The sequence below is a fragment of the Dendropsophus ebraccatus genome, chromosome 14 (genome assembly GCF_027789765.1).
Source record: "Dendropsophus ebraccatus isolate aDenEbr1 chromosome 14, aDenEbr1.pat, whole genome shotgun sequence".
Classification (NCBI taxonomy): Eukaryota; Metazoa; Chordata; class Amphibia; order Anura; family Hylidae; genus Dendropsophus; species Dendropsophus ebraccatus.
The window spans coordinates 50,372,401-50,400,182 of record NC_091467.1 but is presented as its reverse complement, the minus strand read 5'-3'; the positions used below and the strand labels follow the sequence as shown (position 1 = coordinate 50,400,182).

Genomic DNA, 27,782 nt, shown 5'->3' with positions numbered 1-27,782 from the left:
ACATGAGCCCTTATTTTTTGCGACACTAATTGTACTTTGCAATGACAGGCTGAATTTTTGCATAAAGTACACTGTGAAACCAGAAAAAAATTCAAAGTGTGGTGAAATTGAAAAAAAAAAAACGCATTTCTTTTATTTGGGGGAATTGTGTTTTTACGCCATTCGCCCTGGTGTAAAACTGACTTGTTATTGTAACGCCTGGAGTAGTGGATCCACTGGACCGTCACCAGCGATAGCACTGACCTCACCAGGGAGCGGAGTCTAAGGGGCCGCTGGTTTTCACCAGAGCCCGCCGCAAGGCGGGATGGACTTGCTGCGGCAGGCGACCCCCAGGTCGCTACCCCTGGCTTGGTTGCTAGTGACGGCAGGCGAGGCGTGGCAGGAGCAGTAGGCAGGAGATGGTGCTGGCAGAGGTCTGAAGGCGTAACCGCAGGTGACAGGCTGAACACAGGAGCAATGAAGTGACAGGGGAGCAGGAACCAGGAACAAGGACTTGGGACCAGGTAGCGGATAGGAATCAGGACTGGGCCAAACTCTATGGGAAGCATGTAGAGGCTCCAACGCAAGGGACAGGGCATGCTGGGATTTATAGGGAGTGCATGGTGCAATTAACCAATTAAGGGCGGACTGGCCCTTTAAATCTGAGACAGCTGGCGCGCGCGCGCCCTAGGAGGCGGGGACGCGCGCCGGCCGGCACAGACGGAGACAGGAGCGGAGGAGAGGTGAGGCGCCCCCAGGGGCCGAACTAGCAGCAGCGCCGGGTCCCCGCACAAGGACGCCGGCGGCTGCATGGGGCAGGAGGAGGTCGCCGCGGCCGTGACAGTTATGCATGTTCCTCAAGTTGTTAGGATTAAAATGATATATAACATGTATAACTTTTCTTGTATCTGATGGCCGGTAAAAAATTCAAACCATTGTTAACAAATATATGTTCCTTAAAATCGCTCTATTCCCAGGCTTATAGCGCTTTTATCCTTTGGTCTATGGGGCTGTGTGAGGTGTAATTTTTTGCGCCATGATATGTTCTTTCTATAGGTACCTTGATTGCGCATATACGACTTTTTGATCGCTTTTTATTACATTTTTTCTGGATTTGATGCGACCAAAAATGCGCAATTTTGCGCTTTGGGATTTTTGGGCGCTTACGCCGTTTACCGTGCGAGATCAGTAATGTGATTAATAGTTCGTGCGATTACGCACGCGGCGATGCCAAATATGTTTATTTATTTATTTTTATTTATAACCTGGGAAAAGGGGGGTGATTCAGACTTTTATTAGGGGAGGGGGCTTTTTATTGATAACAACACTTTATTTATTTTTTTTACACATATACTAGAAGCCCCCCTGGGGGACTTCTAGTATATACTCACTGATCTCTCATTGAGATCTTTGCTGTATACTTATACAGCAAAGATCAATGAGATCGGCACTCGTTTGCTTTCGGCTGCTGCAGCTGAAAACAAACGAGTGCCGAGCCGGGGTCGGTGCCATCTTGGAGGGGACCCCGGCCGGCGCAACACACGGAGATCGCTCCTCCGGGACGTTGTCCCGGAGGAGCGATCTCCCCCACTAGACACCAGGGAATGGATGCCTCCGGTAATCTGAGGCAGCTGTCAACTTTGACAGCTGCCTCCGATTACCTTATTAGCAGGCACGGCGATCGCTAATAGCCATGGTCCCGGGCTACATGCGGCACTCGGGACCGCGGCGGTTCAGAGCGGGGTCGCCGCGCGGCCCCGTTCTGAACGCCCTTAATGACAACAGGGCGTAAATATACGCCCTTTGTCGTTAAGGGGTTAAACCTAGTACCCTCTCACATGCTATATAGTATTTAATGAGAGCTATCCCAAGATATCTATTGGATTAAAGGGAACCTATCTCAGGTGCACAGCATAGTACCTTAGGGTGTCTTTACACAGAGAGATTTATCACAGCCCCCCGGCCCAGCCTGCCCCTGACCCAGCCTTAGGGTGCGTTCACACGTACAGGATCCGCAGCAGATTTGATGCTGTGTTCACTCATTTAGTTACATTGATATAAAATCTGCTGTGGATCCTCTACGTGTGAACGCACCCTTAGTTTATGTACAGAAGTACATCAGACGTGATTAGCTCTTTTCAATTCATTTAACAAGAAATGTGAACACATATAGTAGACGTAAGGGTACGGCTTCAGGGATACCAGAGATACCAGATTGTCAGAGTACAGAAAACTTTAATCCTGTAATTTCTGTAGCTATTTCCCACCATATTATGTATTTTCTCCATTGTTTAGGTTGTACAATGTGAATGTACACTGGCTGTGTGTGTAATATATGGTGGGTGGTAGAAGAATAACAGCTTTTCCCTGGTTCTCATCGGAGCATTTACGTCTCAGTAGTTGTTATGTATAATTTATGACATATCGGCTTCTCACTAGAACTTTTCTGATTTTTTTATGTAAATGTTTTCATATCTTTTGTATGCTTTTTTTATTGGAAAACTGCAGAGAATCGTTTGGTATATATATCTCCCTGCATCCGAGAATCCGGGCATTGGCCCTTTATTCTAATCTATCCAACCGACCCATGGAAAGGGGTTATATAGGCAGGAGAAAAGGGTTCCAAGGTACCTAAAAAAAAAAGAAAAATAGTGACTAGATATAGTTTACAAAGACAAAGCAAAAGTACAATAAGAAGCAAAGTACAAAGACAAAGCTAGAGGTAAACAAGAAATACTTAGCTCTAAATTAAAAGGGTTAAAAGGTATATATATAAGGTATAATATAAGGTATTATTACTTGTCCCCTATACACAGGATATAGGACAAGTATGAGATCACAGGGGATCCGACCACTGTGCCCCCGGAGATCTCTAGGGGCCCAAATGCTTTGTTTTGTATGGAGCCACCGGAGAGAAGAAATGGAGCGGGGGGGTTTCACCAACCCGCGGCTCCATGCCAAACAAAGCTGTCAGAAGCACCATTCTAGAGATCCCTGGCTGAGAGGATAGACCGCCGCGATCTCCTGTGGATAAGGGACAAGTAATAATAAGTCGTAAAACCCCTTTAAGAACATAACTGTCCAGGGTACACTCTGGAACAATAGCTCCCGCGGTCTTATTTTCAGAGAAACATGGTATCTCTTGCTTTATCTTTGTATTTGGCTTGCTCTCTAATTGTACTTTTATCTTTGTATTTGCCCTTATTGCTAGATTACTCATTATGCATCAAGAAACACCTTTTTTTTTTCGCAGCTCTAATTTTAAATTCCCTCCATTTGCACCACTAGATTTAACCTAACAATCGTGGCAATCGTCGAAAAGGTCTCTTGGGAAAGCCTTACAACCACATTACTGATGAGAGTTCAGACTCAATTAAGATAGACTTTTTATTATACAATCTGGTACCTGAGTCATGAAAATGTAGGTGTCCCTCACCCAAATTTAATCAATCCTCCTGTTTCAGAGAATCTACATGGACCATGCAGAGACTCATAGCCTACACTACTTGCCCCCCGCTCCCCATTTTCTTTCATCTAATTTGGCTTCATACTGGAGATTACCTACTGACTCTTTTAATTGGGTACAGTATAACAGGTTTAGAATTGTAATTGGTTGGTATGACTTATATAGCACATTTCTACGATTTCTCCTTATGTTCGCACTCGCCCCTTAGCAAGCATTCCGCAATGTATGTCTGCACTAATCACCTGTTAACAAGAATCGCAATTCTATAACACTCTGTATTTGTGATATTTGTTACCTAAAAGTTGTGAAAACAATAAAAACTGTTTTACAAAGAATCATAGCTGAGATAGTAAAATGACACTCCGTGTTACAAGACGTTACAGATGCTCATATGAAACATGAGGGGTGATGAAAATATAATAGATAGCAAAGTGCAGGTGTAATTTGTATTTCAACAGAACCAATTTTAGATGCATCTGCCTGTACATACAATATTGCAATAGAATAAATGATGCATCAATTACCAAATCCAATATGTATAGAAATAGCTTATATGGAAGTGCAGGCTGCAGCACAAAGCAGAATAAAAAATCTATAAAAGCATATGAATACAGCAAATAGTATCAGGACCCGATGACAGGAAAGACATCTGAATGTGCATTTCAGAGTAGAGCTGCATATGCCTCAGAAAGTTTATATACAGATCCCCAGCAAATGGTACTTATAGATATGATAAAATATATTGTACACCTGTGGTGGTGGCATTCACATGGTCGAATGGGAACCTGTATGACGTGTGGTGGAATCATGTCTGGCACACCCAAGACATGGATTCAAAAATAAAATGGTCAAAATAAGCAGATACGCTTATACACTTATCAGAAAGGGTGTGAGATATCACATATACAATAAAAATAGTTACAACGGCAGAATGTCCATATTGGACTAACACCATTAGGCTATGTTCACACTGCGTAAAATAACGACCGTTATTTTCAACGGCCGTTATTTTGAGGCCAAAATTATGATTCCTAGCATGATTATAAATGGGATGAAACAGGTCATTTACTTTAAATACTCCACCCAGCCCAAGAAACCACTCAGAATTTTTTTTTACATTGCATTGCAGTCATTATAGGGAACCTCAAAACAACGGCCGTAGTTTTGCGGCGCAGACAACGGACGTTATTTTACGTAGTGTGAACATAGCCTTAAAAAAAGGCGCTTTTAAGAAAATCAAAGAAAGTCTCAGAAAGCTGAGGATTAATAAAGACCCCCGGTGGTCACAGTATCCAGTGCCACAATATAATGGTTTTGCTTTTGTTCCACCTTAAGGTGGCTTATCCCTATTTAAACTGAAGCCAAATCTAAGGTACTTAAATAGAAAATCCTCTGCAGAACAAAAAATTCTTTGTGTGAACATATCTAATGTGATAAGCACAGCACACTGGCAATAGTAAAGTATAGTAAATAGTACACCCTCTTGGCTCTAGGGAGCAGTCCATTCCTACACTTTTCCATCTCTCAAATGGGAAGAAGGGAGGCACCACCCCCTGGCAGCTGGGACTCCCCACAATTATCTCTGTTCCTAGTGCCGTCTCTCTGTACTGAAATCAGTTGGAAACTGTAAGGTTTCCATCTAATTTCTTTTACTAGAAAGAGCCCATGCATCACCCATAGCTGCAACATTTTCATCAGCCTCCAATATATGGGGGAACAAGAAAGAACGGTTATCTGTTTAACACCAATGGACACTGGAGACAAAGATGCTGCCAGAAATCTTTGTCCTCGTCACACATCTTTTTATAATAGGCAAAACAAAAGGACTGTGGGGGAGATTTATCAAACTGGTGTAAAGTAGAATTGTCTTAGTTGCCCCTAGCAACCAATAAGATTCCACCTTTTATTTTTCAAAGAATCTCTAAGGAATGAAAGGTGGAATCTGATTGGTTGCTAGGGGCAACTGAGCCAATTCTACTCCACCAGTTTGATAAATCTCCCCCTGTGTGTTAAAACCCAATCCTTCTCTCCACCAACATCATCTGTGAGGGGAAGAGCTGGGAGGTCACTAGAGGCATTTTTTTAGTTTTCTCGCCAACAACTGGACAATGTGTATGGCCACCACAGTTTTTCTACACTCAGGAACCAATACAATAATGGGACCCAAAGGTCCAGCAGAAAACAATCCCATTTGGAAGGAATTTTGGAGACCGGCCTTTACCTACAACATCGTGTCCTTAAGGGGCCTATACACAGTTGTTTCTCACGTCCTGCTCATACACATTTGGCATGGCATATAGGGAAGGGAGGGGTAAGCCGGAATTTTATTACGGCTGGTTTATCCCTTCAAGTACAAAGGGATCAGACAGTGAAAATTCATTCCCCCTGACCATGACATGATCTGTTGGTAGAGACTCAGGAGACCTTCACAAACCTTATACTGATGGATAAACCCATCACCAGTGTATAATGGCCTTTATAGATTGGGTTAAGGGGAACCTGTCACCCCCCCGTGCCGGGACAGAGCCCGGCCGACCCCTCGGTGCAGACCCATATACTTACCACTTCCGAGAAATCCCGGAGCCCGTTCCGCCGCTGAGATATCCCTGTCCGAAGGCGTGCGCGTGCTCATCAGCGATGAGTCCGACGCATATAGAGAATGATGGCTCCAGTCATTCTCTATGGACGTTGGACTCATCTCTGGTGAGCATGCGCGTGGCTTCAGATGGGGATATCTTGGTGGTGGGACCGCATCCAGGAGCGGGACTTCTCGGAAGCAGTAGGTATATGGGTCTGCACCGGGGGGGGTCGGCCGGGCTCTGTCCCAGCACGGGGGCTGACAGGTCTCCTTTAACCGATTTTCTGTTTGGCCTCATATCCTGTGTGTCTCATGATATCATAAAAGTCTATAGTCCCCTTTGGTGAGTTAAAAAAAAAAACAACTTGACCCTGAACCAACTCTACCGCCACATCTCATCTTCTCCATTTCCCCATAAAAGACCATGCAATTGTTTTTTCTCTCCCTTTTCCCTCTCGACGCCAGACATTTAGGGCCTCTCAGTAAATGAGAGAATATGAATACACAAGAAAAGCCTAATGTCAGACCAAGTGAGAGACAGAGAAGAATCCAATTATAGACGTACACATTTAAGAGGGGAGTTTATGCAAAGCAGAGTTGTGTGTTCTATTGCCGGAGGAGAGATAAGACTCCTCAAAGTCTCGGAATTCCAATTTCCTCCATTCCACTGATCACAGATAAGAGGCACAAAGGAGGCACAGTCACTGCTCTCTGACTCAATAACAGGATTTACAATATTTGGGCAGGAAAATGTCATTTCAGAGGGTGGGATCTGCCACATTGATTATTCAGAAGCTGGGCTTGTCAAAGCCAAGGTAGAAATGCCTGCATTAAAGGTGGCTCCCTGGCATTCAGGCGGGAAGCAGAGACGCCATTAAGGACCACGGCACCTTAAAACCGCGCTGATTAGCAGGAAATTAAACATTTATATTATGTCTCTAATTCCCGGTTTTAGTGTGCACGCCGCAGATTACCCTAATTCATTCCCCATCAGGAAATTGGACAATATTTTCAGGAGGATGCAGCATCTTCAGAGCCTAATCACTCCCAGGTGACGGGGAAAGGAACGCTCTTCATTCGTTTTCGGCTATCAGCAAGGGAGCGATTGAGCTGCGGCGGAAAAAGGGACTTAAAGGGAACTTTGTTTTAGAGGGAAAATTAGGTACTGATTCATTTTGTTATATACGTCGGAGCTCCAGATCACCTGCGTTCCTTTCAGACTACCATAGAAATAAACACTGGAGGAGATGACTTTATATACAGCTCCCGATAAACTCAGTGATACTTTTGTAGCTTCACTTCATTGTGGCCGAAATAGATCAAATTTTATCATGTAACTCCATATCTATGAAGCACAATAGCGTAGGAACATGAACCAATCAGGATGAAGGGGGTCGGGCGAGGGGATATTGCAAAGCAAGAACTGAGACTGTTGTCCTGCATGTCAGGTATTCACTGTTATATAGAATTATATATGGTATTATACAGATTACATGGCATTTTAAGGGGGCTTTAGTTCACCTTAGGATCATAGTTATACGGACCCTGATGCTGGAAGGATATGGTCACTAAATCTCACAATATATCTGAATATTGCTGATATGATGTGGACACTTTGGCGGCATTATATACCATTTATAATTTGTTTTATATGGACGTTACAGTGTGTATAATGCACTGTGGACAGAGCTGATACAATTACACATACCGTATTTTCCGTATGTTAACTGCAGTTTAAATTAACAAAAAAAAATTCAACTTACCTGGGGCCTGTTCCCAGCATAGGCACGACTCCCGTACTGTTCCTGGGGCAGGCAGTGTGACGTACACTGCCTGCGCCGAAGACGGAGATTCCCAAACCTCTCCCGGGCAGCCGAGCGTCTCATCGGAGAGGCTCAGAGACGCCCGCTGCCGGGAGAGCTTCGGGAGAATGAGAGAGGCTTCAGAAACTTCCGTCGCCTCTCTCATTCTCCAGAAGCTTTCCCAGCAGCCGAGTGTCTCTGAGCCTCCCCGATGAGACGCTCAGCTACCCAGGAGAGGTCCGTCTCTGGCCCAGGCAGCGTACGTCACACTGTCTGTGCCAGGAGCGGTACGGGAGGTGCCCCGATGCGGGGAACAGGCCCCAGGTGAGTTAACTGTTCGTTTTTTTTATAGTGGTTGCCCCATATGGTGGGGATGCGGCCATTTTTGAGCCCCCCCCAACCGTATAGGGCGACCATACCAGGCGTATAGGACGGTATATACGACGGTAAATACGGTATATCCACTATAGTGCAAAACTATTGTACACTGTGACTGATGCTAGTCCAGGACAGTGAAGGGTTTATACCGGCATCTTTGATGTTCTAGTGCAGTACGAGGTTATTACTAGCATTTTTGTTGGTCTTTAAAGAGTGAATGTCAGTACTATGGTGGTTTAAAGCTGTAAAGGGTTAATATCAGTATCCCTGGTGGATTAGGGAAGTGAAAAGGGTTAAAGGGTTTGTCCAGCAAAAATCTTTTTCTTTCAAATCAACTCATTTCAAAAAGTTATATAGATTTGTATTTTACTTCTATTTAAAAATCCCAAGTCTTCCTTTACTTATCAGCTGCTGTATGTCCTGCGGGAAATGTTGTTTTCTTTCCAGTCTGACACAGCACTCTCTGCTGCCACCTCTGGCCCAGGCAGCAAATTCCCATAGAAAACCTCTACTGCTCTGGAAGTTCCTGTCATGGACAGAAATGGCAGCAGCGAGCACTGTGTCGGATTTAAAAGAAAACTCCACCTCCTGCAGGACATACAGCAGCTGATAAATATTGGAACACTTGAGATTTTTAAATAGAAGTAAATTATAAATTTATATAATCTTCTTAAACCAGCTGATTTAAAAGAAAAAGATTTTTGCTGAATAAACCCTTTAAAGCCAGTATCCTTAGTGGTCTATGGCAGTGAAGAGGTTCCTCTCAGAGCAGTACCCCCTTAGCACCCTGACTGAATTGTTACTCTGGCCCTTTGGCTCCTGTACTGGATACAAGCCCCCTCCCCTGGGTCCATCATCTATTAGTTATTAGTAACTCCCCCACACGAAACTTTAGTTGGTAATTTCTTTTCCTAGTCTGTAATACTAATATATATATATATATATATATATATATATATATATATATATATATATATATGCCATCAGGATGTTTTGCTGTATTGCACCTGCTCAGCATGGCATACACCAGACAAGAGCATAGTCACCTTCAATGACTGAGGATTAGCCCTTTGCCAGCACCCTATTGGCACACATTGTGTTTATCTGAAGTCATCACTAACTGGATTTTGGAAAGCTCAAATGATGGAGATTTATAAGTGAAATTTAATCTGGTGCCCCTCCCCCCACCCCCCTGTACCGGTAGGTTAAACAATCCATAAATTCATCTCTGATGTGGGCCATGAAAGGTGAGTGAGACTATTCTGGGCAATGACATCCAAGCATCAGACGTATTGAAGTATTGATGTTGCCGTACGGCACGGTGGAATTATCATATTTATTCATTGTGTTTATGTATGTATGTATTCCAATTAAAATATCCCTGCATTGTGCCAGGCCCTTGCTGCCATCTGGCTAGAAATACAACAGTGCCATCTATAGGTGAGACCACAGAGTAGTCGGCTTCCCAGCACCAATTGCTTGTGTGATGCCACTAAGAAATCAAGATAACATTTTTCTGGATGTAAAATAATAGTTAATTGCAGCTTTATAGTTGTTCTCGGATAATCTCCAAGGAGACGTTACTTACGGCAATTAGTTCCCCCAATTTTTATTCCTGCTTATTCCTATGACTAATCATGGTCGGAAGAATCTTCTATGTTTAGGAAATTTTTACCTTAATTCTGGGGAATTGCAGACATATGTTATAGAAGCAGAATGATCATTGATAGAAAGGTTTGGGGGAGAATAGAAAAGAGTGGTTTATTTTTGTTTCAAAAACAGCGCCACTCTTGGCTGTGGCTATGTCTGACATTACGACATTTACTTAAAGGGGTTGCCCAGCAAAAATCTTGTTCTTTCATGTCAACTGGTTTCAGAAAGTTATATAGATTTGTAATTTGCTTCTATTTAAAAATCTCAAGTCTTCCCATACTTATGAGCTGCTGTATGTCCTGCACATAATGTTTTCTTTTCAGTCTGACACAGTGCTCTCTGCTGACATCTCTGTCTGAGACAGGAACGGTCCAGAGCAGGAGAAGTTTTCTATAGGGATTTACTACTGTTCTGGACAGTTCCTGTCTCGGACAGAGATGTCAGCAGAGAGCACAAACACCACTTCCAGCAGGACATACAGTAGCTGATAAGTTTGCAATTAAGCTACATTCATTTCAATGCAAATAAGTTGCAAAACCTGCACCCAAACCGGAGACAAGAGTGGTGCTGTGTCTGGAAGAAAGTGGCCATGTTTTTGTAGTGCTGGATGACCCCTATAAATAGGAATTAGCCACAATACCAGACATAGCCTATACACAAAGGTAGCACCATTAATACATGGTTATAGGTAGTATTATATAATTCACTTGGGGAAATGCTGCAATACCAGACACAGCCTAGAGAGAGAGCTGGCACCAGAATTTTTTATTGGCTGTTTCTGGTATTGCAGTAATTACTCAGATTGAGCTCAGCTGCAATACCAGATACAGCCTATAGGCAAGATTGTGCCACTTATATCCATGGCTATGTGTAGTATTATAGCATTTATGTAAATGGGGAGAAACTGTAACACCAGTTACAGCCTGTAGACAAAGGAGTCACCAATCCTTTCCATTGGCTGTGTCTAGTATTATAACATTCACTTAAATTCACAAGCATTCACAAGCTGCAATACCAGACACAGCCTGTAGACAAAGGTGTTGGCAATCTTTTCCATTGGCTTATGCTACGTTTACACGGAACGATTATCGGGCGAATTTTCACGATAACGATCGAATTCGAACAATAATCGTACATGTAAACGCGGCAAATGATCAATAAATTATTCATTTTGATCTTTTAACATGTTCTTAAATCGTCGTTCATCGTTCGCAAAAAATTCGCCGATCGTTCCGTGTAAACAGTCGTTCACTGATTTTACCTATGTGTGAGATAGGCTTAAGCGATCGCAAAAGGATCGCAAAACGAATTTTCTGTACGATATATCGTTCCATCTAAATGCTGATCGTTATTAAAAAAAATTGTTACTTCGAAATCGTTAATCGTATGATCGGGCCAATTATCGCTCCGTATAAACTAAGCATTATATTGTGGAAAACACTTGGATTGAGTTCAGCTGCAATACCAGCCACAGTCTTTAAAAAAAGGTGGTGCTGTTTCTAGTAGAAAGAAAGCAACTGGCCGTCTTTGATATTATATTGAGCCAGAGCAGGGCCGGGACAAGGAGTTTTGGTGCCCTAGACAGAGAAGGCAGATGGCGCCCCCCCCCCCCCCCCCCCCGAAACCAGCATTATCAGAATCAGTGCTCCCCACACAGCATAATGCCCCGAAAGTGCCCCCACACTGTATTAAGAGCCTCAATACATATGGTAGTTATCATATAACACTCCTACCACCATACAGTGATTACATATTGCCTCAAAACTGCTCTAAACAAAACAGAAAAATATCAATGATACCATTACATAATACTGCCACACCATGACCACTATCACTACAACCATATAACAGAGCACAGTTACATCCAGTGACTCATAGGTGGCATCTTCTCTGATCAGAGTCTGTCACTTTTTCTTCTCCTGGCTGTGAATCATCTCTCCAGAATCTGCCAGAGAAATATTTTAGGCTCCAACACATACAGTAGTTAGGTCCCCTGTACCCTTATATAGTAGTTACACCTCTCTGTGCCCCCATATTTTTAAGGTGTCCCTGTGCCACAGTATAGTAGTAAAGCCTCTCTGTGCAGCCCCAATATAGTATAGACTGCTGTGTGCTGCCCCCAGTAGTTTATAGACTCCCTGTGTGCTGCCCCCAGTAGTATATAAACTCCTGTTTGCTGCCCCCAGTAGTATATAGACCCCCTGTGTGCTGCCCCCAGCAGTATATAGACCCCCTGTGTGGTGCCCCCGGTAGTATAAAGACATCTGTGTGCTGCCCCCAGTAGTATATAGACCCCTTGGTGTTTCTCCCAGTTATAGAGACCCCTATGTACTGCCCCCAGTAATATATACACCCCTGTGTGCTTCCTCAGTAGTATATAGACCCCTGTGTGCTACCCCTAGTAGTATACAGATCCCCTGTGTGCTCCCCCAGTTATATATAGACCCCTGTGTGCTGCCCAGAAATATATAGATCCCCTGTGTGCTCCCCCAGAAGTATATAGACCCCCTGTGTGCTTCCCCAGTTATATATAGATCCCCTGTGTGCTCCCCTAGAAGTATATAGAACCCTGTGTGCTCCCACATTAGTATATAGACCCTTGTGTGCTGCCCCAGTAGTATATATATACCCCTGTGTGCTCCCCCAGTAGTATATAGATCCTTGATGTGCTCCCCAGAAGTATATAGACCCCTGTGTGCTCCCCCAGAAGTATATAAAACCCTGTCTGCTCCCACATTAGTATATAGACCCCTGTGTGCTGCCCCCAGAAGTATATAGATCTCCTGTGTGCTCCCCCAGAAGTATATAGACCCCCTGTGTGCTGCCCCAGTTATATATAGATCTCCTGTGTGCTCCCCCAGAAGTATATAGAACCCTGTGAGCTCCCCAGAAGTGTGCTGCCCCCAGTAGTATATAGATCGCCTGTGTGCTCCCCCAGATGTAAATAGACCCCTGTGTGCTCCCCCAGATATATATGGACCCCCTGTGTGCAGCCCCAGTTATATATAGACCCACTGGGTGCTGCCCTAGTTATATATAGAGCCCCCTGTGCTTCCCCAGAAGTATATAGTCCCCCTCTGTGCTGCCCCAGTTATATATAGACCCCCTGTGTGCTCCCTAACCCTTCCCATATAGCAGTAATCCTCCAAAACAATCAAACTAACAAAACAAAAACAAACACCTATACTCACCTGGGCCCCACGTCTCCTCTTCCCTGCACCATTGTGGCCGCAGGCAGTGTTTTGCCTGCGGTCACAAGAGGTCGCTCTCCCCTGACAGTGGCGCTCTAGTGACGTCACTCAAGCACTGACAACGCAAGGGGAGTGCAGCCTCTTGTGACAAGGGTGGCTGACAGGAAGGAAGCCAAAGGCTCCCTCTCTGTCAGTGCTGCTGTATGCAACTATGATCGCTCGTTACGAGCGCTGATAGTAACAGTGCAGGGCGGGCAGGCAGGCGGGCGGGCGGACTTGCAGGGTCATCGCCTACTTCTGCCTACTCTTTGTCTCGGCCCTGAACCGGAGTGAATAATATCAGCAGTGTAAAGTATAGAGGAGTGGGGCCCCTAGGCCCATCTGTGAACTCTATATTTACACTGATACATTGTAGCAGAACAGGAGAGAGGCTGCTAATGTCTGTAACTCACAGAGCATTATGGATACAAATTGTAATAAATCATCATACAGCTCTAGCAGTAATTTTATAATAGAAGACACAACAGCAACACAAAGTATATTTAGAAAGTTCTAGAAGTCTCATTATACAGTGATTACACTATATCACCAGGACCCTCAGCGTGTCTCGCCTTCCTTCCTTATTCCAGTCATGTTCTCCTAAATCTTTCCACTGTTCAGGCCTCTATTCTCTGCCTTCAAAGTAACGTCTTTAACAAATCGATTACACTGTATTCCCTCATTCAGAAACAAAATAAATGAAATAATTTGCTTCCATATTAGCAATTGATCTGTCTTGTTCTATCATACTGGCCCCTTGTGAATCTTCATATGAGAATTTATACTGGGAATTTATGATGGATGAAAAGATAGATAAAGAATAATGAGATAAAGAAAAAAAGAGAAAGTTACTTATAAGAGTAATAAGAGAGAAAGTGTGTGAGAGAGAGTTATAGAGCCCCCTCCCCCAACATCACACTGTCTAAAAGGACCCATATCTACAGAGATAAGACAATGTCCCATGCATGATAACATTATGGAAAAGATTTATCAAACTGGTGTAAGGTAGAATTGGTTGGCTTAGTTGCCCCTAGCAACCAATCAGATTCCACCTTAGATTTTTCAAAGAATCTGTGAAAATGAAAGGTGGAATTTGATTGGTTGCTAGAGGCAACTGAGCCAGTTTTACCTTACACCATTTTGATAAATCTCCCCCTATATACTTAAATACTACAGTCATACAGCTACCAAATAACACCAGTATATAAAGAGCAAATATTATTACCTTACTTATTACTACCGTTCTGTTATTGACCAAATCCTGAAAACCGTAACCGATATTACCAGTTTTCAAGTGTCATATATAACTGCCATACCGTGAACATTACTATTTCTACCATACTGTTACTGACAAAATCCAGTATACTAAGACTAATAACAACAGAGAGACAAAGCTACCACATGCTAATACCACCACATACTGAGTAATGCTGCCACTCCGCTACCAAATAAAATCCACTGTACAAAGACCAGTATCACCTCATACAGTCACAATATAGAGGTAAATCCTACTCTCCCCAGGCTCTGCATGCCATATAATTGTTTACAGTGCAGTTACATCCAGTAACTCACAGGAGGGTCTTCTCTGAGTGACTCACAGAAGGCGTCTTCTCTGAGTCTAGTGGGCATCCCCCATAGGTAAACCTCCTGGTAATTAGCACCTTCCTAGTATGTAAGCAGGCATGACACTGTATGTAATCTCCCTGCTAGAACCCCCCCACACACACACACACACAGTAGTTAGCAACACCACACCACCATCATTAGCACCACATGGTGACTAATATCGCCATATTATTACTAAATAAAATCCAATATAAAAACACTAGTATCCCCCCCATTCACTGATCCATATAGAGGTACATACTATTGGTACACAGGTTTTACAAACACATATAAGTTATTACAGTGCAGTTACATCCAGTGACTCACAAGGGGGCATCTTCTCTGATCGGATTTGCTCACTTTTAGTTTTTTATCTCCATCTGGTCATCATGAGGACCTCTCATGGCAACACCTTGTCTCTGCACAATCTGTCAGACAAATAGTTTAGGTTTCACTGTAATATGCAGCTGTTTGTGGGCTTTTGTCTTGATACCTTGTTGTTATACAGACCCATTTTTGGGTTCTTTTTTTAATCTATGATTAATAAAAGGTTTTTAAGTTTCCCATTAAAGAGGAAATCTGGGTAGGGACATTTTTTTCAAAAGGGCCAGGGAAGGGGGAGGATGAAAAAACATGCACTTAGGGCGGGTTCACACTACGGAATTCTCGCGGACAATGTCCGCGGAAATCCGTCAGCTGTCCGCCCGCAAATCTGGGCGCCTTTCCGCCGGCCCCATAGACACCATTCTATGGGCCGGCGTATTCCCCTATACGCTGAAAGAAGTTTCATGTCACTTAGCGGATCGCGGAATACGCCGGCCCATAGAATTGTGTCTATGGAGCCGGCGGAAAAGTGCGTGCCCGTGCGGGCGGACAGCTGACGGAATTCCGCGGACATTGTCCGCGAGAATTCCGTAGTGTGAACCCGCCGTTACCTCCCTTGCTTCAGCAATGGTGGAGGCATAACATTGCTCCAGTCCGCCAGTTCCCAGCCACTCCATGGCTTGAAAGGGGACCTGGGATGTGATGTTCCAGGCCCGCTTAATCAGTTAGCAGCAGAGGCAGGTCCCCGCTGTGACCGTTGACTGGCTGGACGGGCCTCACACGCTAATTTACATATTTCTTTTTGATTGTAGTTATTGAAAAAGGTTGGAATGGACTACTAAAAGAATATTGGCGCTTAAAAAATAAGGTACACAGCTGCAAGGAGCTGTCAGAAGGTTAATTTGCACAAACCTGCTAATGGTTTCCCTTTAAGGCTATAGTGAAGATAAAAAAGAGGCATATAAAGATATAAGGGTATAAAACCTTCTTCAGATATGTCAGTGACAGGAAGAAGAATAACTGCAGCTTTACTAAAATAAGTAATGGGGAGAATACATTTATTGTTGGAGATAAGACGGACGCTGACTATTTGAATAGCTACTTCTGTTCAGGGTTTTCAGAAGGAGGCCTTCACAATCACAGTATCGTTGGACACAGCATTGCCTCCAGTTGTATGGGTTCAGCCCCAGTGTTTTCAAATATGGATGTTTCAGAGGAACTTGCCAGTTTACAATGGGTCCAGATGGTGTCCACCACAGAGTTGCTAAAGAAGTCCAGTCAGTGATTGCTGCCCCCTGACAGATCTGTATAACCAATCCCTCCTAACAGGAGATGTTACTGATGATTGGAGAATGGCCAATGTTAAACCCATCCACAAAAACGGGAGTAGACAAGAGCCCAGTAACTACAGGCCAGTTAGCCTAACATCTGTAATAGTAAAAATGATGGAAACTTTTCTAAAGAAGAAGATAATGGATCACCTAAGAATCAACAATTTGATTGTTCCAAACCAGCATGATTTACTGCGGGCTGATCATTTCCGACTAATCTCATTGATATCTTCAATTATGTCAGAAAAGTGCTGGATGAAGGTGGTGTAGTGGATATCACCTATCTGGACTTCAGCAAAGCCTTTAATACAGCTTCCCATGAAGAGCTGAAAAGAAGTTAGAGAAAAATGGATTTAATTCCTAGATAGTTCAGTGAATTTATTGTTGGCTGAAGGAGAGATATCAGAGGGTTGTTGTTAATAGTGTATTTTATGAGCAGAGACTGGTTAGTCTACAGACATAGGAGAAGGTTTGGTAGATAAGGTAAGTGACATAGGGGAAGGTTTGGTAGATAAGGTTAGTGACATAGGAGAAGGTTTGGTAGATAAGGTTAGTGACATAGGGGAAGGTTTGGTAGATAAGGTTAGTGACATAGGAGAAGGTTTGTTAGGTAAGGATAGTGACATAGGAGAAGGTTTGGTAGATAAGGGTAGTGACATAGGAGAAGGCTTGGCAGGTAAGGATAGTGACATAGGAGAAGGTTTGGTAGATAAAGTTAGTGACATAGGAGAAGGTTTGTTAGGTAAGGATAGTGACATAGGAGAAGGTTTGTTAGGTAAGGATAGTGACATAGGAGAAGGTTTGGTAGATAAGGTTAGTGACATATGAGAAGGTTTGTTAGGTAAGGATAGTGACATAGGAGAAGGTTTGGTAGATAAGGTTAGTGACATAGGAGAAGGTTTGGTAGATAAGGTTAGTGACATAGTAGAAGGTTTGTTAGGTAAGGATAGTGACATAGGAGAAGGTTTGGTAGATAAGGTTAGTGACATAGAAGAAGGTTTGGTAGGTAAGGATAGTGACATAGGAGAAGGTTTGTTAGGTAAGGATAGTGACATAGGAGAAGGTTTGGTAGATAAGGTTAGTGACATAGGAGGTTTGGTAGATAAGGTTAGTGACATAGGAGAAGGTTTGTTAGGTAAGGATAGTGACATAGGAGAAGGTTTGGTAGATAAGGTTAGTGACATAGGAGAAGGTTTGGTAGGTAAGGATAGTGACATAGGAGAAGGTTTGGTAGATAAGGTTAGTGACATAGGAGAAGGTTTGGTAGATAAGGTTAGTGACATAGTAGAAGGTTTGTTAGGTAAGGATAGTGACATAGGAGAAGGTTTGGTAGGTAAGGATAGTGACATAGGAGAAGGTTTGGTAGGTAAGGATAGTGACATAGGAGAAGGTTTGGTAGATAAGGTTAGTGACATAGGAGAAGGTTTGGTAGATAAGGTTAGTGACATAGGAGAAGGTTTGGTAGGTAAGGATAGTGACATAGGAGAAGGTTTGGTAGATAAGGTTAGTGACATAGGAGAAGGTTTGGTAGATAAGGTTAGTGACATAGTAGAAGGTTTGTTAGGTAAGGATAGTGACATAGGAGAAGGTTTGGTAGATAAGGTTAGTGACATAGGAGAAGGTTTGGTAGGTAAGGATAGTGACATAGGAGAAGGTTTGTTAGGTAAGGATAGTGACATAGGAGAAGGTTTGGTAGATAAGGTTAGTGACATAGGAGAAGGTTTGTTAGGTAAGGATAGTGACATAGGAGAATGTTTGGTAGATAAAGTTAGTGACATAGGAGAAGGTTTGGTAGGTAAGCATAGTGACATAGGAGAAGGTTTGTTAGGTAAGGATAGTGACATAGGAGAAGGTTTGGTAGATAAGGTTAGTGACATAGGAGGTTTGGTAGATAAGGTTAGTGACATAGGAGAAGGTTTGTTAGGTAAGGTTAGTGACATAGGAGAAGGTTTGGTAGATAAGGTTAGTGACATAGGAGAAGGTTTGGTAGATAAGGTAAGTGACATAGGAGAATGTTTGGTAGATAAGGTTAGTGACATAGTAGAAGGTTTGTTAAGTAAGGATAGTGACATAGGAGAAGGTTTGTTAGGTAAGGTTAGTGACATAGGAGAAGGTTTGGTAGATAAGGTTAGTGACATAGTAGAAGGTTTGTTAGGTAAGGATAGTGACATAGGAGAAGGTTTGGTAGATAAGGTTAGTGACATAGGAGAAGGTTCGGTAGGTAAGGATAGTGACATAGGAGAAGGTTTGTTAGGTAAGGATAGTGACATAGGAGAAGGTTTGGTAGGTAAGGATAGTGACATAGGAGAAGGTTTGGTAGGTAAGTATAGTGACATAGGAGAAGGGTTGGTAGGTAAGGATAGTGACATAGCAGAAGGTTTGTTAGGTAAGGATAGTGACATAGGAGAAGGTTTGGTAGATAAGGTTAGTGACATAGGAGAATGTTTGGTAGATAAGGTTAGTGACATAGGAGAAGGTTTGGTGGGTAAGGTTTATCTGTTTGCTGATGACACAAAAGTGTGCAATTGGGTTGATGTTCGTGGAAGTGTCAGTAATATAGAAAATGATTTAGCTTTACTAGATATGTGGTCCAAACAATGGAAACGGCTCTGAGGTTTTTGTATACATGATTTTACATAATTATTTTTATGCAAATGAACTGTGATTATGTGTATTTAATTGGGAGTGAAGTGCCACTACACACTGCATTGTGAAACAGTTGGCAAGGAGTGTGCGTTTCTTTACATCCTGTTATATGTTTTTGGATACAATAAAGATGAAGCTTTTGAGGTGAAGTGGCAGCATATAATCTTCTTGTATTTACAAACAATGAAAACTGCAGTTCAGTGTTTCCAAATGTAAAATAATGTACTTGGGGATGAGGAAATCGCTATCCAAGTATCATATTGGCAGTTCTGTGTTGGCAAAGACTTCAGGAGAGAAGGATTTAGGGGTAGTGAATTCTGACAGCTTTAAAATGAGTCACCAGTGCAACCAGGTGGGGAAAGCAAATTGTATGCTGGGCTGTATAGCTAGAGGTAGAACCAGTAGGGAGAGTGAGATTGTGATCCCGCTGTATAGAGCTCTAGCGAGACCACATCTAGAATACTGTGTCCAGTTCTGGAGACCTCACCTAAAAAAAACATATTGATAAAATAGAATGGGTCCGATGACGGGCTACTAAAATGGTCGAAAGTGTCAGGCATAAAACATATCAGGAAAGACTTAAGGATCTGCATCTGTACAGTCTATAGGAAAGAAGGGAAAGGGGGGGACAATACTAAGAGGGAAGACTAGATGAAGCAAGTGGTCTGTTTCTTCCAACAGTCTTCTATATTTCTGTATACTCTGACCACCCCTCTTTATAATAGTTATGCCTCCCTGTGCAGGTAGCCCCCCTAATCGGTAATTGCCTAGTATAGAACTCCACATGTAGGGACCCCTCCCCGATATTAAGCAGTTTCCAAATAATAGCAGTAGTATTACCATCGCACTAGAGAGGCATCTATACCCCCCCTCCCCAATATACAGTTCATGGAATTCGTTCGGGTGTACCTATGTACCTTACAGTGTCATTGTAATGGTGGCACACCTAATATTCCTATAAGTGCCCTGTTTTTCGCCCAAACATGGCTCTTTCTTAAGAAATGTTCTGTACAATGTGCATTCTGTAGGGGTCTCCATACAGCTAGGAGGCTATGAGCTGTTTAATTGAAGAGCCAATTGTTTGGTCCATTATTTCTAAGAAGAAGGCTTCCATTAAAGACGTGAATAATTTCTATTAGCAGGCTTCTTGGGCAAAGCTCGGCAGGCAGCAATTTCGTTCCTTGAAAATCCGCCCACAATGGAAATAAATGCATGGTTTCCTTCTACCAATACATAAACAGCTTAAACACTAACAGTTTCTTACAATAAAACTGTGAAATCTCTGGAAGCGATCCTGAAATGCACTCAGCACAACACTGTATAAAAATGTACAGGACAATCTGCCCGGCACTGTACATTGTAAAAGTATTACAAGTGTATAGTGGCCAGATAAGATGGGGCGATTCGTCATTTACATGAAATGGACTCCATGTCCTAGAACAGGGGTGTCAAACTCAAATACACAGTGGGCCAAAATTAAAATATTGGACTAAGTCGCGGGGCAACCTTAATAATTATTGAATATATGAAAGAAAAAAGCAATAAGCGCTGCATGTGCAGAAAAATTAACTCTGAGGGAGCCACAAACACAAATACATAGTATGCACGCTCACCTGGTGTGGTCGTACTGAATTAGGCTTGACACTACTCAGAGCTTGAAAATGCAGTGGGATTGCAGCCCGCCAACTTCCGATAACTCAGCCAGGAGTTCCGTCAACAAGATTAGCACAAAGAAAAAATGATAAAAGCGGTGGCTTCCTTGGCGCAATCAGTCTGGACCAGGAGTCTGATGTCTGGATCACTGGGTTTTCTCAATGTTACCGGACACTGACTCCACGTTCTGGTGAAAGAAGTTCTTTATTTGCATTCAGCTACGCGTTTCGAGGGGGCCACCCTCCCCTTTACCAGGCATGTCCGGTAACATTGAGGAAACCCAGTGATCCAGACATAAGACTCCTCGTCCAGACGGATTGCGCCAGGGAAGCCACCACTTTTATCATTTTTTCTTTGTGCTAATGTTGATAATTATTGAAGCGCAAATGACATGGGCCTGGCACTGTCAGAGAAGCATGCGGCATTCCTGGCACTGTCCGTAGTGTGTGTCTCCCAGTGCTGTGCACTACAATAAATTACATGATAAATTGCTATGCCATGATTAAACCCCATCCCATATAATAGCCAACCTCCTAATATTGCCCCATGTAGAAGCCAACCCAACCACAATTGCCCCACATATTAGCCAGCCCTCCCAATAGTGCCCAAATAGTAGACAGCCCCTCAAGTGTCCCATATAGTAGCCAGACCCCCCCCCCATAGTCTCTTTTATAGTAGCCAGCCCTCCCCAATAGTCTCATATAGTAGCCAGCCCTCCCCAATAGTCTCATATAGTAGCCAGTCCTCCATGCATAGTCTCTTATATAGTAGACAGCCCTCCCCCATAGTCTCTTATATAGTAGACAGACCTCCCCAATAGTCTCATATAGTAGCCAGCCCACAGTCCCCCACCTATCACAATCAGTAAAATTAGTGCTGCAGCTGCATCTGTCCATTCAGAAATGGTGGATCACTCAGGGGATTGGGGGATCCAGCCAAGCCTCCTGTGAGATCACGCCCTGCCCCCTATCTGCATCATCAGCCTGTCCTCGGCAAACACACCCAATGTGAGACAGAGGCATGGAATATACGTCTCCTAAGGTGGGATAGCAGAAGGAGCAGGACACAATGTGAATTGGCACAGGGGCCATTTTTTTTTTACTTCCTGGATTTCTATCAGCTACCAGTGTGGCAGAACCGCACAGATATGGTAATACATTATATAGACACATCTATATAACTTTTAGGCTGGGTTCACACTACGTATATTTCAGTCAGTATTGTGGTCCTCATATTGCAACCAAAACCAGGAGTGGATTAAAAACACAGAAAGGATCTGTTCACACAATGTTGTAATTGAGTGGATGGCCGCCATTTAATGGCAAATATTTGCTGTTATTTTAAAACAACGGCTGTTATATTGAAATAATGTCAGTTATTTACTGTTATATGGCCGCCATCCACTCAATTTCAACATTGTGTGAACAGATCCTTTCTGTGTTTTTAATCCACTCCTGGTTTTGGTTGCAATATGAGGACCACAATACTGACTGAAATATACGTAGTGTGAACCCAGCCTTAATGTACTTTAATAGAAAACAAGTTTTTCTTATCCGGAGTTCCCCTTTAATTAGAGAGTTATAGTGTAGTTAACAGATCACTGGATAATTCGATAAAATTATTTGGGCAAGTAAAGAATTGTCATTGTGACCTATTCAACCTTAGTCCGAACATGTGTAAGCCCATAAGTACATTTGTAAGCCCATAACCAATTTGACTCCATTTTCTCAATGCCAGCCTTGTGCACCCTCTTACCCACTTGATGTTGGGTGACCAAAGAAGCCAAGACCCTAACACCAGCAGCTGAGACACCTTCATGTTGGACCAGTCGTTTTCATGTACTCACAAGTGCCAGGGGCACAGCCACAAGGGTTAATATCTGGGCAAAGCCTCTGCTATACCATGACATAGTGCTTCAGAAAGTGCTGAGCTGATGATTTACACAGTACAGTACTATAGGTAACATGTGGAGGGAGAAGAGTACTGATGCACTGCATTTGCAAGGTGCTATGTGAGCAGGAAGAAAAGAAACAGCAGCAGTTGGATTGCAGTAAGCAAGGGGTTACATTACGTACTAAACTGCTACTGATGCTGCTGAGAGGCTAAGGGCGTAAGGGGAGATTACACTGTAGCACTGTGAGACATACAGCAGTAGGGGAGTGATGAGAAGAAAGCCCTGATTTACCATTGAGGAACAGTGTAAATGATCTTCACCAGGCAGACAATCTCAGCTTGCAGGGACACCGCACTTTCTGTAATTTGTCCGGACCTAGCTCTTACTAGAGACAGATTTTCCCAAACAACAAGCAGTGGACTGCAGATTGCAGAGACATGAAACATCTAATGGCCAAGATTTTAAAGCTGTTTCTTTTTACAAATATGTTAGGTTTAACATTGGCTATCACATGGAGGGAAGTTGTTTTCAACAACAGCGACCATTTATCTATGATTATCATGGTCATTAGTCTTGGGGGCATGAAAGAAAAGAGAATACAGATGTGGAAGATGCCATGAACTTTTTCATCTAGGGTATTGCAAAAGAAACAAAAGATACATTTAAACTAGCTAGAGAGAAATAGGAAGAGGCAGGGTTAGAGAGGCTTGTAGAAGGTTGATTAGGTGTTAGAGACAGACAGAGGAGAATGTGAGGGGTAGTAGTGTAAGCTGTGTAGCTGTGAAATCGCTCCTGACCTGTCACTTTGTGTGTCCTGGCTCATTGTGCATCAGTGATACATCACTGTCCACAGCTCTCCTGGGTGAAGTTAATCCTGTGAAGCACTTGTAAGCTTACAAGAAGTGGCCTGTCCTAAAACCGTGTCTGGCAGCAGAATAAGGGACATTGTCAATGACACTTATTCTGCTGCCAGACACGGTTTTAAAACAGGCCACCTCACCTGTTGTAGTAGTAGTAGTAGTAGTAGTTTTTTTTACACACAAAACCCAAACAAACTAACACTCCACCCCCACCCCCCAAAACAATAGGGTTCTTGGAGGGGTCTCAGACAACATGACAATATCAGTGGGATTGCTGCATGCTCTGGTTGTGTGGAGCTTTACTTATGGTGGTTTTACATGGAACGATTGTCGTTCGAATTTACGCGATAACAATCACATTTGAGCGATAATCGTTCATCTCTAGTACCCAAGATAGCCCCACATTTGTCCATTTCTCAGAAATGGGATTAAGATGCAGTACCACACACAGCCACTTGGGCTCTGTTGTGTTCACTAAACACTAAGACTAATGTGGCCTTTGTTCTCTTGATCGTAGTGGTCTCAAGGGTCGACTCCCAAACATCATATCAATTTTCTCTATTAGATGAAATTTAGAGGTACTCCCCATGTATAAACCTGTTTATGGGAAACTTGTAGATGTTGCCTGGAAAACGTGAGTAGTTCATGTAGATTTTCAATCAGAGAACTAACAGGACCAGGACGTGAGGAATATGAACAGGATATTCACTCAGATTTTTCTTGGATTCTACATTCACTTATTAATTATTAAAATTAAAGACATCAGATAAGATTCAGATACATCTTCATCTGTCACAGAGACTGCAAGGAAAATGCTTCTCAAGATGTCAAAGTACATCAAATGTATGTATACTGTACATATGAGATGGAGCAGAGGGGAGTTGGTCAGTGGCAGTGATCCGACTGTCTTGTGGTACAATGTGCTGTGAGTCTTATAGTCTACCTAACAATGGGTAATCTAGTAATAAATATCATTAAAGTCATTTTAGGCTACTGAGGAGAGGGAGAGGCTACTTAGTGTTACTGAATTCACCCATTGTATGGACTGAGATGACTGGTTTCAGTGCTGCCCCCTAATGATAAACTGATTGTAACACAAATGGGAATTATATATTAAACTCTATAGTACATACAGTACATTATAAAAACATCTATCTATCTATCTATCTATCTATCTATCTATCTATCTATCTAGATCAATGAAGCCATGAGACAGCTCACTGATGAAAGCGTATACAAAAAGCTACCACAAGATCCTGAGTTTGATATTGTACGTAAGATCGACACTGTATTACAGGAAGGATTAACACATAACATTATTAATGAAAAATTGAAAGATTTTTTGACTATTCAATATCCAAGAATGCCACTATTGTATTTCTTGCCGAAAATACACAAATCATTGACACAGCCACCAGGCAGACCCATTGTCTCAGGGAGGGGGTCGGTATTCAGCAATATCTCCCATCTTCTTAGACAAGGTGTTAAGACCGCTAGCGGTTAATTCCAAGTCCTACATTCGAGGCTCTACACAATTTTTGGACCAAATAAAAGACTTACAAGTACCTGAGGGTAGTATACTGGTCACACTTGATATTACGAGTCTTTATACATCCATAGATAAACGGATGGGGATGGGCGCTGTGGTGACCATGTTACCACAATTACAGCTTTCGCCAAGGACAATGACTTTATCCTGAGATTGTTGGATATAGTACTAAGTAATGACTATTTCTCTTTTGACAATCAGCTGTATTTACAGCAGCGTGGAGTTGCGATGGGTGCGAATGTCGCACCCACGTATGCTAACATTGTGATGAATTTCTTGGAAGAAAATTTTGTCTATGTGACGCCACTGTTCCAACAAGCTTTGGTCTGGTGGCGTTACATAGACGAGGCCTTCATAATTTGGACAGGTGATTGTGAGACATTGGATGCGTTTTGTACATATCTTAACACCATTGATGCTACCATCAAATTCACAATGTCATGGTCACATACAGCCCTACACTATCTCGATGTCATGGTGCACAAGGATCACAACAGACTAACAACCTCTTTATATAAAAAACCTACTGACTCGAACAATTTACTTCATTTTACAAGTTGTCACCCGACTAAGATGGTCAGATCACTGCCGCTAAGTCAAATGACTAGAGCACAACGTATTATTGGGGATGAGATGGACCTAGACAACACATTGGAACAGATGATGGGTGACTTCAGAGATAGGGGTTACCCAGACAACATATGGATGGAAAGTCGTGAGAAAATCATACATACAGACAGACAACAATTATTGACACAAAAAAACAGAGAAAATAAGATACAAAGAATACCATTCGAATCTACCTACACTCATTATTCACCTAAAATAGGAAACATTATCAGAAAAAACTGGTATGTTATAAAGAATTCTTTTCCCAATATTGCAGAGTTCCAAGTACCACCATTACTGTCATACAAACGCAGTTATAACTTGAGAGACAAGCTAGTGAAAACAGATATCTCTATCCCGAAAACAGATTCTCAAAGATACCTGAGTGCACCGAAAAAAGGTTCATATCCGTGCTGCAGATGTATAAACTGTAAACATATGGAAAAAGGTACGCACTTTACACATCCAACAACTGGGAAACAGTACAAAATTAACCATTTACTTACCTGCGACTCCGACTGGGTGATCTATGCCCTCTGGTGTCCGTGCAAAAAAATCTACATAGGAGAAACGACATATGACATTAAAACCAGACTTACCCAACATCGATATACAATAAGAAAGAAAAAACTTGACCTCCCTGTCCCAAAACACTTTGCGGAATATGCACATACTGAAAAGGACCTTAAATTCATGCTCCTAGACCGTGTCTTACCTTTGAAATATGGTGGTGACAGACTAACAACATTGAAACGCCAAGAATTACATTGGATATATAAATTACAATCACTAACACCTAAAGGTTTAAATGTAGAATACAAGGTGACCAGTGGAATTTACAAGTGATCTGTTTGCTCTTGTTTGGTCTGACCTGTGTTCACACCTAGTGAGTGGGCTCGGTGACAACGCACTCACTTATCATACAGAATTTTTGTGTTAGTTTATTATGTTTTTAAGTAACACTATTTTGTTTATTTTGTAGAACTATGTGGACCAAGAATTCACCCAGTACTGGATTGAGGAACGTCTTTTATGGTACTATATGCATTTAACCAAAATACTTCTGATATTTACTAGTTACACTTACCTAATACGGCCTGGAGTGGCCATCCGGCGTGGAAGGGGTGTTAATCTGGGACACACACCTCGGTTCACCTATATAGTGGATAAGATGGAGTGAGACTCGGCAGCGGTGTACACAAAGATCCTAAATGGTGAGGAACACACCGCCCCCCTGAGCCGGTGTACGATGCAGTAACTACATGCTTGATAAGCTCGGTGAATTTTCAACCTGTGATGAGCTCTACGTTCCTCAACATAATAGGGTGATTTCATGGAACCACGCTGTACTACTTATGATTTGGACTATATATATTTGGATGTACTGAAGTACTTTAAGAGAAAGCCTCTCGTGGACACTTTTTCAAGCCTATGAACACTTTATATCCACCGGTGTATTTGCTATTTTGCAATCGTAATTCCCTTTAAGGGTTAATAGACACAAATGTGTCCACACATATGTGGACTAATTAAGGCACACTTAGGAACCAATGAAATGCTGTTTTGAATCTCACATGTGTGTATAAATTTATCAGTTGTTTCACTGAAGACTCGCTTGAAAATGACAGCGTAGAGGCTGACGAAACGTCGCGTATATTGCTGCCACTACTTGATGTTATGATTTATTTGGAATAAATTTTACGTTTGCTTCACTACTCCGGAGTGCTGCGGACTATTCCTTGTATATCTATCTATCTATCTATCTATCTATCTATCTATCTATCTATCTATCTATCTATCTCCTATCTATCTATCTATCTATCTCCTATCTATCTATCTATCTATCTATCTATCTATCTATCTATCTATCTATCTATCTATCTCATGTTTGTCAATCTATCACATCTACCTCATATGTATCTGAAATCTATCCCATATTCATCTATCTTTCATTCCATATCTATCTATCAGGACCAAAGAGAAAACAGCATATGCACACAAAAGACTGCACATCCAAAAATAACGTTATTAAAAGTCACCTCTACAAAAGAGCTAAAAGGAGAAAAATATGGGAGACAAGCCTCCTTAACCCCTTAACGACATCGGGCGCAAGTATACGCCCCCGCAGGGTGGGCTTTAACGCAAACGGGCGTATGCTTACGCCCGATGTTTCCCCGATCGCTGTGTGTTCACACACAGCGGTCGGGGAAGATGGCCTGCTATAA

The 27,782-nt window shown here is 42.5% G+C and overlaps 1 long non-coding RNA gene across 1 annotated transcript; it reads right to left on the bottom strand.

The window, feature by feature from the left end:
- Positions 1–2,276: 2,276 nt before the first annotated feature.
- Positions 2,277–26,714, bottom strand: LOC138773073 (uncharacterized). The gene is made up of 3 exons (XR_011359874.1): positions 26,645–26,714; positions 26,064–26,114; positions 2,277–2,610 (listed from the first exon to the last, which is right to left on the bottom strand). It is a non-coding gene; the product is annotated as an uncharacterized lncRNA (long non-coding RNA).
- Between the last annotated feature and the right edge of the window lie 1,068 nt (positions 26,715–27,782).